The following is a 14,057-nucleotide window of genomic DNA, read 5'->3' as shown; positions in this document are numbered from 1 at the left end:
TGATGCTGGAGCAAGAAACCCCACCAACCCTTGGTTCCAGGTATAGACCAGCTCCAATAAAGAGGCGGCAGGGGCTGGGGCAAGGGGATAAGGAGAAAGAGAGGAAGAGGGAAGAGAGGTGAGGTGCAGCAGTAGAATGGGAGGAGGATAGAAGAGGCCGGAGGAGCTGGTGGAGGAGGAGGAGGGGGACTTCCATTCTCCAGCAGTTCTGATCACTGGCCTCCAACACCACAGCCTCCCCCCAACCTTGCCACACATCCTGCCTCTGACCTTGGGCTCTCACACCCCACAAAGGACAGTCTCTCTGCCCTCTCAATTTCCAACCTCATTTGTTTCTCTCCTTGCTCCTAGTCAGAGCCTGGGGCTCCAGGTTTCCTGGCCCTTCTGTGATCTCCCAACATCCTTTCAACCAATTTCTTTCCTTTTGAAATCAGCCAGAGTCTATTTCTGCTTCTTGCAGTCATAAACCTTGACTCCTTTTAAAGTTTTCCTGGAGGAATGCTTTGTGCTGTTACTGCTCAACCTTTTCGTTTTCCAGAAGGAAGTTCTGTCTTCTCAAACTTTGAGGGGAAAATCTTCCTCTTCATAACAAGAGTAGCCCTCTTTGCCTCCTTCCTCAATTCAACCCTCATCCAGTCTCTAGGAACAAAATACATCTTCCAGAGCACTGGGCATCTTTCTGACTCTGTGGTCTAGCCAGCCACTTTTTCCTTTCGATGTCAATTTTTTTCTGTTCTGTGTTTTGGGGTGAGGGAAAAAATGGTTTGGGGATAAAATAAAAGAGGTAAAGGGGAAATGAAATATACAGATTGTTATTTTGAGATGTAATGTGGATTTATATCCATTACACATGTAAATATTTAGTGTGGTGGTATTTTGTGTACATAAGTACTGTGCGTAAGTACTGTGGGTACACATTCCCTGTGGCCTAGTCAGGAGTTCTCTTTGGGCACCTTGATACATCTTCGATTTTTTTTAAAAGCGTGCAGTTTCCAGGTCATGATATATTGAGAAATTGGAATGGAACGGACTTGGTCAAACTCTCCAAGAACCATCTGTGACTGTACAGGAGTCAGAGCCCTGCCTTGTGGCCTCGATGGTATGTGGTCGATTTTGAGTCACGGCAGATGAGTTTGGTTTGATGTGCCTGAGTGTTTTAGGTCAATGTTAAAGCATGGTTGATTACTTCACGTTGTAGCTCTAACAGATACAGAAATAGAAGAAAAACTTACAACAACAACAAAACCCAGAAGTGTATGAAAAATTAAAGGAAAATTCCCCTGCCTCCCAATACCACTCCACTGTTGACACATCTTTATAGATTACATATAGGAGTCAGCAGTGGCTTTGGTGCGTGATGGATGCTATGTGGTCAAGGACCCAGGAAGACCCAAGTCTTGCTCTGACAATCCCCTGCCCTCTCTGGGCAATGGGAAAAGGGTGGAGGCAAGGAAAACGAAAATCACTGTACTATATGCAAAACTTTCACCTCTGGACAGGAAACTCTGGGTAAACGGTGGTAGAATATGTGGTTTATGAGCTCTTCCCTCACCCAAGGCCCACCAGGGCACGTTTACCTTATTTTCTGAGGTGCATGTGACAGGACAGAAATCAGTCAAAGGCCGTGGGCCGGGGGGGCGGTGGGGGTTGCAGAGAGACAGCAAGAGAGCTGACCACCCTGGAAGGTCAACTATAGTCTTGGGTCAGTAGAAGAAATACCTTGGGATTATCGCTGGGAATATGGACGCTAAACCATAATTTACACACCTCTTGTGAGGGATAGCACCTTACTCTCTGTAGCGGTTCCATGGTGTAATGGTGAGCACTCTGGACTCTGAATCCAGCGATCCGAGTTCAAATCTCGGTGGGACCTTTCCCTTTAACTGGGACAGGGTGGTTTTTTTACTCTTCGAGTGGGACGCAGTTTCCGACCGGGGAATCCTGCTCTGTGTCCAGGAAAGAAGTCCCGCGGGCCCCGCGCCACCCTGGGCGCCTCGCAGCCGCGTCCCCAGCGCTCCGCCGCCACCGCCTCCTCGGGATTCGGGGACCCACGCGCCGGGTTCCCAGGGCAGAGCACTCCGCACGGACACTGCAGCCACGGCGGCGGGGGGCGGGGGGAGGCCGGCCAGCCCCGCCCCTCGTCGGGCTCACCCTCAGGCCTCAGGGTGAAAGCCACGGGCTGCGGCCACTGAACCCTGCACCGTAAAGCACGTCACGCGGCGCGTCCCGTAATTGCACACTTTGTCTCTGAGTCAGTTTGTGATATGAGAGAGTGTTCTGGTTGTGAGGTCGATGGTTCACAGACCTAAACTGGAAGTATTACCGGGGTGTTTTTGAAGCAAGGAATTGAATTCCTATTCTCCATTGATTGAGCTGATCAGATGAGCTGATAAACTCCCAGATCGGCCCAGCCCAGGAGATTACGGTTGGTCAGAGAGCAGTACTTCCCTGTCCCTAGGAGGGCCCACAGCCACTGAAAAGTATCACTGCTGTAACTTAAATAAAATCAGTTCTCATCACATCCAGTCTTTACGCAGTGTTGAGCCCCAATACCAGTTAATGATTGTACGCACAGTGCCCTGTCCCAGGCATAGTCAACCATTGAATCCTTTCAACAGACCCACCTCATATCACTGTCCTCATTTTCCATGTAAGAAAACTGAGATCCGGAAAGATTAAGCAACCTGTCCAGTCACTCAGCCAGTGAATGGGATTGGAAAGCAGGAATTTGGACTGAAGACATCCTGGCTCCAGAAGATAGGCTGAGAACCACAATGTTTATACTCCTCCTACTTTTAAAAACCGCTAAAAATGCTGGACAAGAAATTTAAGTCTATATAAATTCTTTTGAAAAAACACCTAGGAGGAACCATGCAACATGCATAAAACTATCCGAACATCCTTATGACCCCACTGCCTCCCGCAAACCCTTCTTATGCCCACAAGTGCTCCCTCAAACTCTCCAACTTAAACACACTTCCTGCCAGAACCAGGTTTTCCCTCCCCTTTATGTTTTCCTCTCACCTACCCCACACCTCTTTCATATCTATTCTGTTCTTTCACTTCCAGGACATTCATTTTTTAGGTTTAAAACTATGAAAAATAGGGGCACCTGGCTGGCTTAGTCCATAGAGCATGCGGCTCTTGGTCTCAGGGTCTTGAGATCAAGCCCCACCTCGGGCATGAAACAAACAAACAAACAAACAAACAAACAGAAGAAGATAAGCATTCATCCGTATCCCACCAGCTGGAATTAACTACTTCTAACATCTTTACATATTTTTCTTCAAATCTATTTTTAAGTTGTTCTAAATTTTTTGCAAAACCTATACATGGTAAAATTACACAATTGGTAAAATGCAAATGACGTACAAAATATGTGTATGTAAAATTTTGAAACAGCTTAAAATAAAAAATAATTTTGTATGCATTAGGTAATTACTAATGGAGTCATATTTGATAAACCTATAGGGAGGATATATTTACAAATATTCTTTTATAAAAAACTGAGCTCTTATAGAGCCTATTTTTATTTGAAAGTATTGAGTTTAATAGGGCATGAATTTCACGGAAGAAAAAGATACAAAACAAATATGGAGGGATTGTTCACTACATGAGTGATAGTTTTCTAAAAGAACTTTCCAAGGCTAATACTAATTAATTGCACTTCAGACACTAAAATTGGAATGATTTGTTTTTAAAACCAAATGTCTTAAGGTGTAATTTGTAAATAATACAATGGATCCATTTCAAGTTTGATGAGTTTTGACAAGTTGGATGCACCCAGGCAACCACTACCCTGTTCAAGAGCAAAGAACATTTCTATTGCTCCAAAATGTCTTCTTGTGCCCGTTTTGCAGCCAATCCCCCACACAACCTCCTGTCCCAGGCAATCAGTGATCTAGTTTTGTCACTATCGCTTAGTTTTGCCTGTTCTAGACACTGACATGGATGGAACCACAGAGTATGTATTCTTTTTATCACTCAACATGCTGTTTTTGAGGTTCATCTTTATTGTTGCCACATATCAGGAATCTGTTCCATTCCATTGAAGAGTAGTATTTTTTTGAAGGAATATACCACAATTATAGCCACTCATCTTTTTTTCCAAAAATTCTTTTAACGTTTATTTCTTTTTGAGAGAGAGAGAGACTGAGTGCAAGCAGGGGAGGGGCCGAGACAGAGGGAGACACCGAATCTTCCGATCCGGAAGAACATCCATTCTGCTCATCTGCTCTGCTCAGAGCCGGATGTGGGGGGCTTGAACTTAGGAACTGCAAGATCACGACCTGAGCCAAAGTCAGACACTTAACTGACTGAGCCACCCAGGCACCCCCCCATCCATTCAGCTCTTGATGGGCATTTGATATGTTTCCAGTTTGGGGGACTGCTATAAACAAGTCCCTTGGTGGGCACATGTTGTATAAATTCCATTTAAAATTTTTAATTTTTTAATACTAATTTATTTCGTGAATGGATGTTACACTCACAAATACAAGATTCACTCAAATGTTACAAAAAGTGTGAAGCAGAAGTCTATACACTTTACACTTCGTAATTAAGGGTTAAAAAGCTTCTCTTGGGTAGTTTCCTATTAGGACGTATTTACTATAAACCGTACACTATGCTAGGTGTGCTATTAGGTTATCTCACGTATTCTATGCAATAATTTCTCTGAGTTGCTTAATATTATTATTTTCATATTTTTCTTGCAAAATTGGCCTAGCAATAGAAGGGGTTGGTTGAATGTCAAACAAAAGGCAAGTGGTGGAGCCAGGACTGCAAGGGAGGCCTCCCAGAGGTGGTGCTCCTCACCACAGACTGAACCTAACGTCTTCGTAATAACCTCGGTGTTTGATAGGCTTGGCAACCAATATCCAAGCACTGGTATGGGTCATTGCTGTCTGCTCAGAAACTCCTCCGTCAGGGAGCATAACAGTGCTGACAACGGAGACGGGGGAAATCTGTTAAACACTCTAGAAACCCAAGTTTTCTCATCAGTAAGGCACTGCAAGTTGACTTCAGTCTTGGTTCAGATATTTTGTATTTGTTTATCCCACTGTTGGAGAGAAATTCAGGGCTCTTCATCAAACTACGTCAGTCTGTAGGACCTACGACTTCTACTTTCAGTGTCCTCAATACTCGAGATGCATTCCAGTGTACTTTTTTTAGTCTTCTTTGGACCTGCCCTTGTTTGCATACAACCCCTTCCCCAACTCTACTCCCTACCTCCAACTCAACTCCTGCTCCTAGTCTCTCCAGTGGTCTCAGCAGCTTCTGAATGCTGTTCCTGAGGTAGCCACCGGGGAGGCTTGATGGTTCTTCCCGCCATGGCCCTGCCGTTTGTTTTTGGCCAAGTAGTTTCTATTTGCCAGGACAACTGTGGATCAGAAGTGAGCAAGTTAAGAAGACATCCTGGGAATTGGCAAAATGTGCACGACTGTCAACACTGGACCTGGTTGGTTTTCTTATAAACCGGAGTTGGATATACCACCGCAACTGCATTTTCAGACAGGGAAAATCTAAAATTACTTACTTGAGAGCTAAAAAAAAAAAAAAAAAAAAAAAAAAAAAAAAAAAAAAAAAAAAAAAGTTACTTACAATTCTTGCTGCCCTCTTATTAAGGAAGTTTCCTAATTTGCCACACTACTGAAGAGTGTCAGGTGCAAACTGGAGGCTGAGAGAGAGCTAGTGTTTTCGTGTCTATAAAAGGTATCAAAAAAGAGCCTGAGAGAAGAGATGGAAGGAAGGGAAAACCAAAGCCAGAAATAGAAAAAGCTGCTTTGGGGTGGGAAAGATGAGTGGGTGGTGTCTCTGGAATTGGCTAGTAACGGCTTTAAGGCGTAAAAGCAAGACAGACACCAAACAAGGAAACTAACGCTTAAAAAATGAAGTCTTAGGCAAGGTTAGGTATTGAAAGAGTAGGACGCAGCAAGGCAGCCTAGTTGCAGCCTCTCACAAGAGGAGAAACTGGTCACCTTTCACTCCCAAGACTCTCTATTGTAGGTTTCTGGTTGGATCACAAGGCTTCCGGCCAAGATTCAGGTCTGACTGCGGTTCTGATTTGCAGAGAATATAACATGTGTAAAATTCAAAGCTGTTTCCTGGCGTAGCCTAAACATGTTACATACGGAAACGAATCCGGACCACGGTACAGGCAGTTTCTCCCTAGCTTTTGGAAGTGTGTGCACCACGGCCTTGGCCTACGCAGCACGAACCACCCACAAAGAGTTCCTTTAAGCCTGTAAACTAAAAAAGACACCTACGAAAAATCACACCCCTTCATGCGAACTGCGTGCACTACAGTGCCTTCACACGTGTTATATTCATAACAAACACACCTTTGACCTGAATGTACACGCAGGAGTACAGAACTTCCATACCATAAAACACCAATACGTAAAGCCACAAAACGAAACAAAGGCAAAGCTCAAAAAGGTAAAAAGCTCGCGAAAAACCATAGCAACACATAGAACCGGAAAACCACACCAAACCAGCTTGATCAAGCCGAAACACTACTCCTCAGAGCAGTACCCCCTTCTCTGTCTTTGCCACCACGAACGAACCAGGGGAAAGCGCGAACGCAGTCCCCCACTACCACAAATTATGCAGTCGAGTTTCCCACATTTGGGGAAATCGCAGGGGTCAGCACATCCCGAGTGCAATGGATAAGCCTCACCCTGGGAAAACCACCTTCCTGATCATGGTATCTCCCCTGCCAGGTAAGTATGACTTCCGCCTCCTCCGCCCCACTACACCCTCTCACGCATGACACTCTCTACACACGGTCACTTCCGTCCACACACTCCCGAGCCTCCCTAGGACTTCCACACACGCAGCACACGCATTTGCAACCAACAGTCCTGAAATGGCTCCCACAGCACGCGAGATCATACGCTATTTAAGCCGTAGTTACCGAAACAGCAGCCCCTGCGCTCCCGTATTTACATAGCACACGCCCTATCCGTGACGTCACGGGAACGCGCCTTCCCTCCAGCCCATGCCTCGCCCTTGCCCCCTCCTCAATATAGCCAGCCAACCCTCAGGAGGGTGAAATTGGCTTGTCCCTCTTTTCCTCCAAGTGCCCACCTGCTGGGGCAGAGGGTGTGAGTTCTGAACCTCCGGCCGGCGGGGAACCTGTCTGGCAGGCTGCTGGCGCCTGTGTACCTTTCTTTAAATAAATAAGGCCTTTTGCAGCGCCTGAGTGGCTCAGTCCCCTTAGGGTCTGATTCTTGGTTTGGGTTCTCTCGCTTCGTCTCTCTCTGCCCCTCCCCTACTCACAAGCGCACATGTGTGCGCGCTGGCGCGCTCTCTCTCTCTCTCTCTCTCTCTCTCTCTCTCTCTCTCAAAGTAAATAAACATTTAAAAAAATTACCTTTCAATGTGTAGGGCGCAACATTTAGGACTACAAAGGAAAGGGTTCCTTTCAAGTTCGGTGAGTTACCTCTGCGATGCATTTCAAAAAATTTTTGAAGCTATCCGGTATCGAAAGAAACTGAATTTATGAAACTAGACACAACAGCCAGGCGACTGCAAACCAACCCTTCTGTTTTTACCCCTATTGGTGTTCCAGGCTGGAAACCCAGCTTCAAGGCTATGTGAACATTAAAAGTAGATTCTATTCTGTTGCTCAAATCACAAAACATGTACTGAAAAGTTCTCCTCTGGAAACGGTAAGGCAAGGGCTCTGTGGCCACTGAGGCCACTGAAGGACACGGCAACAGGGATTAGGTGACAGTGTCGCAACTGAATGTGAGTCAAGTTTGATCCAGACCCCGTTCCCTGAATCCTGGCAGCCAGACGCACTGTCCAGGTGCGAGTGAAGAAATACTTTCCGGAGAATCTGACCAGCCTTGTAACAGAAACACCATGTCCGACTCCATATTGCTTCTATTTCCCTGCATCTTACAGCTTAGAATTATCTGCTTGCTTAGCTCTACACTGGGCATGTGACAGCTAAGATTTGCAAAAGCTGCTTTGCACCTGAAATCTACCTCACCTGAGGAGACAAGGAAGTAGGTACAGAAAGGACTATGCTCTGTTTAAGATGTACAGGATCGACATGACCAGATTCCTGTACACAGAGATCACCTGACCAAAGACAAAAAACCTACACGGCCTCCCTCAGATGTCTGCAGATGTCAGCCACCTTTTGACTCCAGCCCCCTCCCACTTCCCCCTTTTGCCAACATAAAAGAAACTTGGATTTCATGCCAAGAGGAGATGGTTCTTTGGGAGAATAGTCCACCATTTCCTCGGTTTGCTGGATTTCTGAATAAAGTTACTTTCTTTGTCCCCACATCTTGCCTCTCCATTTGCCTGTCACACAGGGAGCAGGAGGAGCTTGGACTCGCTAACAGCCTGAGAGGAAAGACGTGGCATCAGCCTGTAAGGGATTGCCTGGAGAGATTTGGCTTTAGGTACTGCAGTCGGGGAAACAAACTTCAATATAAAACTGAGGGCAACTCCCAAAGACGGCAAGGAGAACTGTGGATTTACAGCCAAAGGAAAGAGTGAGGGAGTCAGTGACTGGAAAATTGCTACAAGGAACTTGTTTAGATATCAAGGATGGGGGGATTCTTGCTGGAACTGGGCTTGGAAGGCTGAGGACTAGGACTAACTGAGGGCCCCAGGAGCCTGACTTAAGTTAGTCAAGGAGGGAGTCCTTGCCAACCCTACAGTGACGCTCCTGTTAAAAAGCAAAAGCCGGGGCGCCTGGGTGGCGCAGTCGGTTAAGCGTCCGACTTCAGCCAGGTCACGATCTCGCGGTCCGTGAGTTCTAGCCCCGTCCGTGAGTTCGAGCCCCGCGTCAGGCTCTGGGCTGATGGCTCAGAGCCTGGAGCCTGTTTCCGCTTCTGTGCCTCCCTCTCTCTCTGCCCCTCCCCCGTTCATGCTCTGTCTCTCTCTGTCCCAAAAATAAATAAAAAACGTTGAAAAAAAAAAATTAAAAAAAAAAAAAAAGCAAAAGCCAAGCAAGAAGAGCAAAGGCTTATTTATGCAGGGCTTGCGTTTTTGCAGAGACTGAAATGAAAGGAAGGCAGAGGAGTGGGAGACCTTTACAGTAGAAAAATGGGAAGGCTTCAGGTGTGCCCTGATTGGAGGCCGTTGGCATGGGTAAGCTGTAGGCAGGTATTAACCTTAAAAATAAAAGTTCTCTTCCCAGCAAAAATGGGCTTATTTGGGAACAGCAGAGAAATGCAATCCAGGACATTCATGCTATGGCAGAGCCACAGGCAAGCTGAATAAACAAAGGAGGGGAATATCACTAGATGGAGGAGGAGGAGGCAGTTGAGAGAGGCTGTTTTGAAGTAAAGTCCATTGGAGAAAAGCAAGAGTTCAGGGTGATGACTGTTTCTCATTGGCTCCCTCCGCGGGGGGGTGGGGAGGGGGTGGGGGGTGGTCCTCAATTTCTTGTAGGAGATGCAATATACATTCTTCTTCCTATTGGGGGCTGTCATTGATGACTCTTTCCCGTTGAGAATTCTTCTGTTGGGGTCTACAATTGGCAATTCTTCCTTTAATTCGTGTTGAGTGCTATAGCTCCCCCTTCTGGCCTCCCAACTCCATTCTAGTGAGGTTTCCCATTATTAATTTTCACACTGACTGACTAGAATTTAGAGGTATCCTGTGAGGTCGGTGGGGGTGCATACCTGGCTTTCTCTGGTTGGTCCTAAGTTGGAAGCAGGAACAAACACGAGGGAAATTATCAATTACCAAGTCCTGGCATTGTGGATGGGTATACTGGCATGCTCAGACTGTTCTAACAGAACACCACAGACTGCCTTAAACAACAGCCATTTATTTCTCACAGTTCTGGAGGGTGGGAAGTCCAAGATCCAGGTGCCATCAGGGTAGGCTTCGAATCTGGCCAAATATGCTACCCCCAAATAGGCCACTTTGGCTTAAGGATTATTTTCAGCGAAGGGCATGCTCGAAAAACAGATGCAAGAGTGCTCTGACCTCCTTTCCTCTTCCTAAGAGCAGAAGATAAAATTGCCATGGGAAAGATGCCCTCCCTATACCAGGAGGAGAGAAAGGTTCTTGTCACCAGATTTAGGAAGTCAAGGCTGAGAGAAATCTATACAAACAGACCTTGTTAAAATAACCCTGATCTGTCTTTTGCCTCCTCGTATATTTTGGTTCCTTTTCATAATTACTACTCTTTGCCGCACCTAGTACATGGCCACTTAGGTCTAAGTACTTTTTGGCTCTTTCTTCTTCCTTGAAAGCTCCCATGTGCACGGGAAGGATGTCTATGTTCTTCTCCTGCTAATCTGTTTTATGCCAACTTAATGCTGAGGCCCAGCCTGAGACCTTAAGAGGGTAGGGGAAAGAGTTTAGCCTTCCCTACAGCTTCCTTCTGAGGCCTCTTGTCATGGCTTATAGGCAGCCCCCTCGTGCCATGTGCTCACAGGACCTCTGCTAAGAAGAGGGGGAGGGGAGGGTGTTGCGGAAAACATATCTTGAGTTTTCACTGGCCCAGAGGTGTTAATCCAGGTGTAGCAGGTGGTGCTGGCCACAGCACAGACACCTCTTTGCTCCGCTAAAAAACAATCAAGAGCTATTTTATTATCAAGAACCATTTTGGGGGTGGCTGGGTGGCCCAGTGGCTCAGTCGGTTGAGCGTCCCACTTCGACTCAGGTCATGACCTTGCGGTCCGTGGGTTCGAGCCCCGCGTCGAGCCCCGTGTCCAGCCCCGCGTCTGGCTCTGTGCTGACAGCTCGGAGCCTGGAGCCTGTTTCAGATTCTGGCTCTCCCTCTCTCTCTGTCCCTCCCCCACTCACGCTCTGTCTCTCTCAAAAATAAATAAACATTAATTTTTTTTTTTTTTTTTAAAGAACAACTTTGGCCAGAGAGTCTAAGGATCTTTGCTGGGCCATTACTGCTTTAGCAGATTCTGCAATAATTTTAAGAATTAAGAAGTTCCTGATCATAGATAGCCTCATTTATTTTTATCCCTTGTCAGGGAGCAGGGATCTGCCAGTAAGAGTGAATCCCGACTCACGAAAGCCTCCTGGTAGGTCCTCTCTAACTCACAATGTAAACAGGGATTCGGCCAATGAGATGTCTCATTTTGCTTGTGACAAGCTAGGGGCAGAATGAGATTTTGTCCTAGACTTAAATAAAAGGTTGTTCTAAGTTCCAGAGGTTCCCCCCCGTTAGCAATGGTCTGGGGGATAAAGATGAAGGTGTTATCTTTCCAGGCCAATGCCAGAGTAAAGGAAAGGAAAGGAGAAAGGGTTTCATGTTTAGTTCAAGTATGAAATCTTGATCTGTTGTCTTGGGTGGGAGCAGTCTACCTCAAAGTCAACTGCTTCTTTTCATCACTTTGATTTGAAAGTCTCCAGCATCTACACAGGCCCAGGTATCAGGTGGAACGTTTTTTAGCTGTGTGATGTGTACCCAAGGGTCCATGCTTCCCAGTTTTGTGGCAGTATTTGTGGTCAGGGGCACTTGGTTAGATCCCTCCGAATGAGGCTCACGGGCTGTCTTCCTCTGATGACATTTCCAGAATACCCAGTCACCGGGCTACACAGACTGTGACCAACAGAATCTTTTAAATTGGGATCTGGGAAGTCTTCTTTAACCTACTGATGATAGATGTGCCTGAGCAGAAGACACTACAGACTTACAGCAGCTGGTAATCCTAGCACGAGGTGACAAGGGAACAACATAAGGTTACACACTGACAGAATTCTGAGAAGTCTGCAAGGTTTTCGTTAAGGTTTGTATTTTTCCAGTGATACGGAGATTGTGGGGGGTACACGGCAAGTGGAAAACACACTTTCTTTCTTCCTTTCTTTTTTAAATTTTTTAAGTTTATTTATTTATTTGGAGAGAGAGAGTGAGCAAGCATGAGCGGGGAGGGGCAGAGGGGGAGGGGGAGAGAGAATCCCAAGCAGGCTCCACACTGTCAGTGCAGAGCCCCATGCAGGGCTCGAACTCACCAACCGTGAGATCATGACCTAAGCCTAAATCAAGAGTCCCACTCACGCTCTGTCTCTTTCTCTCAAAAAGAAGTAAACGTTAAAACAACTGCTTTAAAAGAATTTTTTTTAACGTTTTTATTTTATTTTTGAGACAGAGAGAGACAGCATGAACAGGGGAGGGTCAGCGAGAGGGAGATGCAGAATCTGAAACAGGCTCCAGGCTCTGAGCTGTCAGCACAGAGCCCGACGCGGGGCTCGAACTCACAGACCGCGAGATCGTGACCTGAGCCAAAGTCGGCCGCTTAACCGACTGAGCCACCCAGGCACCCCCAAACAACTGCTTTAAATAAAATAAGAACATTAAAAAAAATTTAGAAAGGTTTCCATCTCTGCTGTTTTTCTGCTTGGGCCCCACTTCCTCATGTTCCATATTTTGCCTCTGAATAAGCCAAAGAAGCCATGTTTCCACTTCAAGGGGGGAAGCAAGAAAGTTCATCATCCTCTGAGTTTTGTCCTAGGCCCCAAATACCTGTTAACACCCGAGAAGAGCCAGAGCCCAAACATGTTCCAGGACATTAGCTTCCAACAAACTTTAGCTGATGCTGGCGTCAATAGCCCTGCCTTCGGGAATTTATGGAATAACTCCTATTGTTCGCCTGGCAGTCACCTTTGTTTGGACCCTACCTTGGATTCCTGAAGAAACATGTACTCTCCACTCTTCTCCAACATAAACCCCTAGCCCCAAGCAACAACGAGACTTTTTCTCCTTTACTGAAGTCTCAGAAGTCTTTCTGAGTCTCCCAGACACTTGGTCTGCTAGTCTCCATCTGTCACTCACCCTGTTCAATAAACTTTATTTTCACTTTCTCTGGCTCCTGTTTGATCTCGATCCTTCGTGAAACCAAGGACTCTCTTGGCTAGTCCTGTGGGACCCTCCCCGAGGTCTCCGGACCCAGCCTGCCTGCATCACCAGCATTCTTTAGATTTGCAAATTTATAAATATATTTTACACTTTCCAGAAGCACTTGCCTTTTTAAATTTTCCTAATGTGGCACTAACACATTTAAGTATCTTTTAGTTTCTCTGTAATAAGAAGCCAAAAGTAGATAAACCTATTATTTAGTCATTAATGTTTTGGTATTTTGTCTTATTTGGAAATGGTCTAGATATTTAATGAGTTTAACTTATCGTTTAACCCAACTTAGCAAAACTGTAAGGTTTTAGGTTACCAAAAAGAAAACTACTTAAGTAGACACAACATGAATTTATTTGGCTAAAGTTGATTTTACTCCAGTAGAGCAAAAGTTTTATATTTAATGCTGATAACTCTAAAGATGTGTCCGTTTTAATTAAACCATCAACCTTGGGGTGCCTGGGTGGCTCGGTCGGTTAAGCGTCTGACTTCAGCTCAGGTCATGAACTTGGGGTTTGTGTGTTCGAGCCTTTCCAAAATCCAGAGTCACTCTCAAAGATAGCCAAAACAAAGAGCCAACGACTTGCATGTTCCAGGCAGACAGAAAGCCTAGCCCGGTAATGCAAAATAAGACAAACAGGAAGACGATAGCTATCCGTGGGACAGAAAGGATCAATATAATGGGTTTGGATTTGAAAAGAAAGGGACAATGTGAAACTTTATTTTTCTTAGTTGGGCACTACAGATAGAGATCCAGAACTGATTCTGGTAAGAATTTTCACTCTGGGGGCACCTGGGTGGCTCAGTCGGTTAAGCGTCTGACTCTTGGTTTCAGCTCCGGTCATGATCTCATGGTTTTGTGAGTTTGAGCCCCCCACCCCCCATCAGGCTCTGCGCTGGGATTCTCTCTCACTCTCTCTCTCTCTCTCTCTCACTCTCTCTCTCTCTCTCTCTCCCCATCTCTGCCCCTCTCCTGCTCACACTGTCTCTGTCTCTCTCAAAATAAATAAATTAAAAAAACAAAAAGAATTTTTGCTCTTCACTGGCTTCTGCCAGTTTTTTCAGGACCCCCTCCCTCTGCAGTATCCTCAGAATCTACCAGTTTCCCCTTGCCTATTTAAAGAATTATATAGCAGTTTACCAGAAAATCCCTCACAGTTTCATCAACTCTGGGAGGGGCCCACAGGGGCCCTCCTTTGAAGGTAGGTATAGG

General features: G+C 45.9%; 1 long non-coding RNA gene and 2 other non-coding genes across 6 annotated transcripts in view; 1 reads left to right on the top strand and 2 right to left on the bottom strand.

The window, feature by feature from the left end:
* Window positions 1–1,801: 1,801 nt before the first annotated feature.
* On the top strand, window positions 1,802–1,873 carry TRNAQ-CUG (transfer RNA glutamine (anticodon CUG)). Its single transcript has one exon. It is a non-coding gene; the product is annotated as a tRNA-Gln (tRNA).
* Window positions 1,874–2,132: 259 nt separating this feature from the next.
* LOC131504050 (uncharacterized) overlaps window positions 2,133–14,057 on the bottom strand; it is a 33,664-nt gene continuing 21,739 nt past the window's right edge. For 2 of the 4 annotated variants that reach the window (XR_009257753.1, XR_009257752.1), the window contains exons 6-7: window positions 5,230–5,380; window positions 2,133–4,289 (exon numbers count right to left, since the gene is read on the bottom strand). This is a non-coding gene — a long non-coding RNA (uncharacterized LOC131504050). The remainder of the gene's footprint in view (window positions 4,290–5,229; window positions 5,381–14,057) is intronic. The other 2 variants (XR_009257750.1, XR_009257751.1) reach the window with 1 other exon arrangement.
* LOC131505930 (U1 spliceosomal RNA) lies at window positions 6,567–6,730 on the bottom strand. The gene has a single exon (XR_009258680.1). It is a non-coding gene; the product is annotated as a U1 spliceosomal RNA (small nuclear RNA).

The sequence above is a fragment of the Neofelis nebulosa genome, chromosome 2, assembly GCF_028018385.1.
Source record: "Neofelis nebulosa isolate mNeoNeb1 chromosome 2, mNeoNeb1.pri, whole genome shotgun sequence".
In the NCBI taxonomy this organism is placed as follows: domain Eukaryota; kingdom Metazoa; phylum Chordata; class Mammalia; order Carnivora; family Felidae; genus Neofelis; species Neofelis nebulosa.
This window is presented reverse-complemented; position numbering and strand designations above follow the sequence as displayed.